The following is a 5,804-nucleotide window of genomic DNA, read 5'->3' as shown; positions in this document are numbered from 1 at the left end:
TCTGACTGTATTTCTTTGCTTGTTTTACTCAATATTATTTCTAGAACTTTTCTCCATTTAGTCCAGTGATTGGAGAACCATCCCACTCCAAAGTCGAGACACTTGTCTCTTAACAGCAGATTTGAGGTATTTTTCACATGCATTCACTCGATTAGTGGTGCAGGCAAATAACTTCTTCACTAAAGTCAGTGAGACAGAGGAGATGGTTACCGACTTCAGGAGAACTCTCACCACTCACTCTTCCCCCCTCAGCAGTGGAATCTGCAAGCAGTTTCAAACTTCTGGAAGTGCAAATCACCTGCAACCTTTCATGGTCCCAGAACACATCCTGCATAATCCGGACAGCTCACCAACTCTTCCACTTTCTGAGGAGGCTGAAGAGAGCTGGACTCTGCACGTCTATACTCACGTAATTCTACAGATGCACAATAGAAAGCATCCTAACAAGCTGCATCACTGGTTCAGGAACTGTACTGCGGCAGACAGGAGGGCTCTACAGTAGGTAGTCAAGACTTCCCAACACATCACCTGCACCAGCCTACCTGCCACCAAGAACATATATACATAAAGGTGCTGGAAAAGGGCCAGTAACATCATGAAGGATCCCACACACTCCACTCATGGACTGTCTGCCCCACTCCCTTCAGGGACGAGGATGTGCAGCATCCACACCAGGACCACCAGAATCAAAAGTAGTGACTTTCCCCAAGCAGTCAGGCTGATCAACACCTCCACCCTCTAACTCCACCACTACATCATTATTTCCCATCAGTCAGTCACCTGATCTGCAGTCTAGTGTCACTTTATGGACATAAAATCAGTTTATGTATATAGGTATTATTACTATTATTTTGTTTTTTATCGTTTGGGTTTGATTTTGTGCTGAATTAGATCTGAAGTAACAATCACTTTGTTCTTCCCACACTTGTGTACGAGAAATGAATTTAAACAATCTTGAATCTTGGTGCTCCTTAGGTATGTGTCCAAATCAGTTTGAAAGGTGCAGCAATACGTCTGACCACAATGCCATCCAAATGTAGAACATTACAGAAGACTGGGTATGGCAAGTTGCTGGAGGACGAGGAGGAAATTGGCAGGATCAGCTATGATTGAATGGTGGAGTAAGCTCTATGGTCCAGATGGCCTAATTCTGCTCCTATGTCATACAGTCTTATGGTTGATTTGTATGGAGGTGCAGATGGGTGCAAATAACACAAGAAAACAAAGATTTTGCTTCCTGAATACTTTTGGGTGTATCGTTTGGATTTTGGACTGTTGATCATGAAAATCACCATGAAATTACCCTATCACACACCATTTTTTTAAAATAAAATTGCCTATATTTGTTATTTCAATTCATAATTCAAGTCAATTAAAATATTGCCCATAATGTAAGCTGAAAAGTTTTCAATGTTGTCTAGGAATGCCTGGGCATACTTATTGGCTGCTGCATTGCAGGGCAGGTTTTAGAAAGGCTATAATGATCCATGAAGGATTTCAATATTTCACACAGATGTTTCCCAGAATAACGACGCCAAGGTTAAGGCATTTTTGTTGGATCACAAATCAAATCGTCATCAATGAATTCGAAGAACTTCTGGTGGGGCCTGAGAAAATCACATGGGCAAGATGTTGTTGAAAATCTTGGTAACTACAGAGCACCAAATTATGTGCAGCTGGTTGACAACATGCTTCAAGCATACAAAACCAAGAAATGTCGCTCAAGATTCGTTTTCTGTATTCCCTTCTTCCCTGCAGTTCACGGCGCTGTCAGTGACGAGTACGGTGAAAGGTTTCACCACGACATTCAGTCACGTAGAAACAGTATCAGAGCAGCTGGAATCCATCGATGCTGGCTATTGTTAGATAATGTAAGCGCAGACTCAGACACTGAGTACAAACGAAAATTATCAACAAAACATTTTTAGCTCACGCTATTATTTGAAGCATTAGTTGAATTATTGCAAAGCGTCAGCACCGTTGTGGAAATTAAACGCATATTCAATGACAGAAAATTTCTAATTCCCACGTGATGCACGTAGCTTAAAATTATAGTTGTGTTCAGCTTCAAGCCGCCGACCATAAACGGAAAAAGATCTGAGGGGGCACCACTTTGAACAAAATATTGGAGCTGCAGGATAGAAATAGATCCATGTTTGAGAAAGCCGATTGTAGTCGGAGCTCGGGAACGGAGCGTGGAGAAACTAAACAATTTTTCCTTAGGTTTAAACTGGGAAATGCTCCAGCACGCCAAGCACATCACGTGATATCCCCTCAGCACAACCCACCCCCAACCAGCGGAAAGGAACTGCGCCTGCGTTTGGGCCGTCGCTCCCGGCGTGCATTGTGGGAGCTGTAGTTCATATGGTTGAGTTGCAACCCGGGTTAGACGGTAAGTAGCGACGGCTAGTAGCGGTTGTCCGGAGGGAGGGGGAGTTGGGGGTGAGCTGTCAGCCGAGTCTCTGATCCGTCAGAGGAAAACTGGAAGCAGTTAGTCCGAGCGTGGAGTCCATTTGAGTGAATTTCACAAACACAGTAGGCCCTGGCCCCCGGGGTAAGCACATTAGAACGGGGGCCGCTGTTACCGACAACCGAGGGGGGCGGGGGCAGGTGGGACAGGAGGCCGAAGGGGAGAATACCCGGCAAGGGGAGTAACGGGAGGAGATGGGCACGGGACCGAGGGGGTGGCTCCTGGGGAAGGAAGGGAGGGAGGGAGCAGAGAAGGGGAGATAGGCTGAGATGGGGAAGGACAGGGAAGGATGAAATAGGGATTAATCTTGGGAGAGAAGGGGCAGGTGGGCGGGAGAAAAAACAGAGTCGGTGGAGGCAGAGTGGCTGAAGAGGAAAGCCCCGGGAGGTGAAGCTGATAAAGTGGCTGGACCTGGGATGAAACTAGGAAAAAAGGATACAGGGAATAACCAGGGAGTGGGAATATTTTCAAAAAGAAATCGAGGAAGAGAAGTAACCAGGGGACATGAATATTCTTTAAAAAAATTGTGGAAGGGGAGTAATCAGCAGATTACTGAGGAAAGCTGGATGTGAGAAGCTTAGAGATGCAAACACTAGGAAATCTGCAGATGCTGTAAATCCAAGCAACACACACAAATGCTGGTGGAACGCAGCAGGCCAGGCAGCATCTATAGGAAGAAGTACAGTCAACATTTCGGGCTGAGACCCTTCATCAGGACAAACTGAAAAGAAAGGATAGTAAGAGATTTGAAAGTAGGAGGGGAAAATCTGAAATTATAGGAGAAGACAGGAGGGGGAGGGATGAAGCTAAAAGCTGGAAAGTTGATTAGAAAAAGGGATACACAGCTGTGGAAGGGAAAGAGCCATGGGACGGGAGGCCTAGGGAGAAAGAAAGGGGGAGGGGAGCACCAGAGGGAGATGGGGAGTAGGTAAGGAGTGATTGTGAGAGGGGCAGAGAGAGAAAAAAAAGGAGAGAAGGGGGGATAAATAAATAAGGGATGGGGTAAGAAGGGGAGGAGGGGCATTAACAGAAGTTAGAGAAATCAATGTTCATGCTATCAGGTTGGAGGCTACCCAGAGTGAATATCAGGTGTTGTTCCTCCAACCTGAGTGTGTCTTCATCTTGACAGTAGAGGAGGCCATGGATAAACATATCAGAATGGGAATGGGACGTGGAATTAAAATCTGTGGCCACAGTGGTTCCTCTCTACCACCATTCTCCTCCATCTAGCGGAATTAGTCCTTACTCTCAATAATTTCTCCTTTGGCTCCTCCCACTTCCTCTAAACCAAGGGTGTAGCCATGGGCACCCATATGGGTCTCAGTTATGCCTGCCTTTTTGTTGGCTTTGTGGAACAGTCCATGTTCCAAGTCTATACGGGTATCTATCCCACACTTTTTCTTTGCTACATCGACAACTGCATTGGCGCTGCCTCCTTTCACGCATGCTGAGCTCATTGACTTCATTAACTTTGCCTCCAATTTCCACCCTGCCCTCAAATTTACCTGGTTCATTTTTGATAACTCCTACCCCTTTCTTGATCTTTCTGTCTCCATCTCTGGAGATGGCTTATCTACTATAAGCCTGCAGACTCTCACAGCTACCTGGACTATTCCTCTTCCCACCCTGTCTCTTGCAAAAATGCCATCCCCTTCTCGCAATTCCTCCATCTCTGCCGCATCTGCTCTCAGGATGAGGCTTTTCATTCCAGGACGAAGGAGATATCTTCCTTTTTTAAAGAAAGGGGCTTCCCTTCCTCCACCATCAACTCTGTTCTCAAATGCATCTCTCCCATTTCACGCACATCTGCTCTCACCCCATCCTCCCACCAACCCACTTGGGATAGGGTTCCCCTTGTCCTCACCTATCACCCCACCAGCCTCCGGGTCCTCTGTAACTTCCGCCACCTCCAGTGGGATCCCACCACCAAGCACATCTTTCCCTCCCCCCCCCTTTTCCGCAGGGAACGCTCCCTACGTGACTCCCTTGTCCATTTGTTCCCCCACCCGCCCATCCCTTACCACTGATCTCCCTCCCGGCACTTAACCTTGTAAGCGAAACAAGTGCTACACCTGCCCTTACACTTCCTCCGTCACCACCATTCAGGGCCCCAGACAGTCCTTCCAGGTGAGGTGACACTTCACCTGTGAGTCGGCTGGTGTGATATACTGCACCTGGTGCTCCCAGTGCGGCCCTCTATAAATTGGTGAGACCCGACACAGACCGGGAGACCGTTTTGCTGAATGTCTACGCTCTGTCCGCCAGAGAAAGCAGGATCTCCCAGTGGCCACACATTTTAATTCCACGTCCCATTCCCATTCTGATATGGCCTCCTCTACTGTCAAGATGAAGCCACACTCAGGTTGGAGGAACAACACCTTATATACCGTCTGGGTAGCATCCAAACTGATGGCATGAACATTGATTTCTCAAACTTCAGTTAATGCCCCTCCTCCCCTTCTTACCTATCTCTGATTTATTATTTCTCCCCCTTTTTCTCCCCTTTTTTTCTCTCTCCGCCCCTCTCACAATCACTCCTTGCCTGTTCTCCATCTCCCTCTGGTGTTCCCTTCACTTTATTTTCTCCCTTGGCCTCCTGTCCCATGATCCTTTCCCTTCTCCAGCTCTGTATCCCTTTTCCCAATCAACTTTCCAGCTCCTCCCCCTCCTGTCTTCTATCATTTCAGGTCTCCCCCTCCCCCTCTCAAATCTCTTACTATCTTTTATTTCAGTTAGTCCTGATGAAGGGTCTTGACCTGAAATGTCGACTGTACTTCTTCCTATAGATGCTGCCTGGCCTCCTGCATTTTGTGTGTGAAGCTTAGAGATGGAATGGTTCATGGAAGGGTCTGACCAAAGAGGAAGTTAGGTTGGAATAATGTGGGAAGAAGGAATACCTTGAAAAATGGAAACAAGGTAATTTTATGGTGTATTAAATTAATCAGTGTGGGTAGGCAATTTCTCAGTAAGGAGAAGAGGCAAAAGAGGAATGTAATAAAGAGGAGGTGGGAAAATCCTCAGGAGGGGAAAGTGTGGAGGTTGACATAACCAGAAAAAGTACTGGTGAGAAAGGAAAGGGGGTGGGTACACACGAGGGGTAGAATAAACTGAATGGATTGACAAGGAGACTGGGACTGAATAAGAAAAGCGGAGGAATATACTGAAGAAGGGTAGGGAAGAAATTGGGCTAGGATCTAGAATTAAATCAAACCGATTTAATATCACCGGCATATGTTGTGAAATTTGTTAACTTTACTGCAGTAGTACAATGAAATACATGATAAATAAAGTGAACAAACTGCGTTACGATTAGTATACATGCCTGTTAATTAGT

The 5,804-nt window shown here is 46.3% G+C and overlaps 1 protein-coding gene across 5 annotated transcripts in view; it reads left to right on the top strand.

Annotated features, from left to right (window-relative positions):
* Positions 1–2,244: 2,244 nt before the first annotated feature.
* klhl12 (kelch-like family member 12) overlaps positions 2,245–5,804 on the top strand; it is a 104,449-nt gene continuing 100,889 nt past the window's right edge. For 2 of the 5 annotated variants that reach the window (XM_059972816.1, XM_059972813.1), the window contains exon 1: positions 2,245–2,392. The gene's annotated coding sequence lies outside the window, so the exon portion shown is untranslated. Of the gene's footprint in view, positions 2,393–2,421; positions 2,555–5,256; positions 5,387–5,804 lie in introns of those variants that run through there. The other 3 variants (XM_059972815.1, XM_059972812.1, XM_059972814.1) reach the window with 3 other exon arrangements.

The sequence above is a fragment of the Hypanus sabinus genome, chromosome 6 (assembly GCF_030144855.1).
Source record: "Hypanus sabinus isolate sHypSab1 chromosome 6, sHypSab1.hap1, whole genome shotgun sequence".
Taxonomy (NCBI): domain Eukaryota; kingdom Metazoa; phylum Chordata; class Chondrichthyes; order Myliobatiformes; family Dasyatidae; genus Hypanus; species Hypanus sabinus.
The sequence above is the reverse complement of the archived record's forward strand: the minus strand, read 5'-3'. Positions and strand labels throughout refer to the sequence as shown.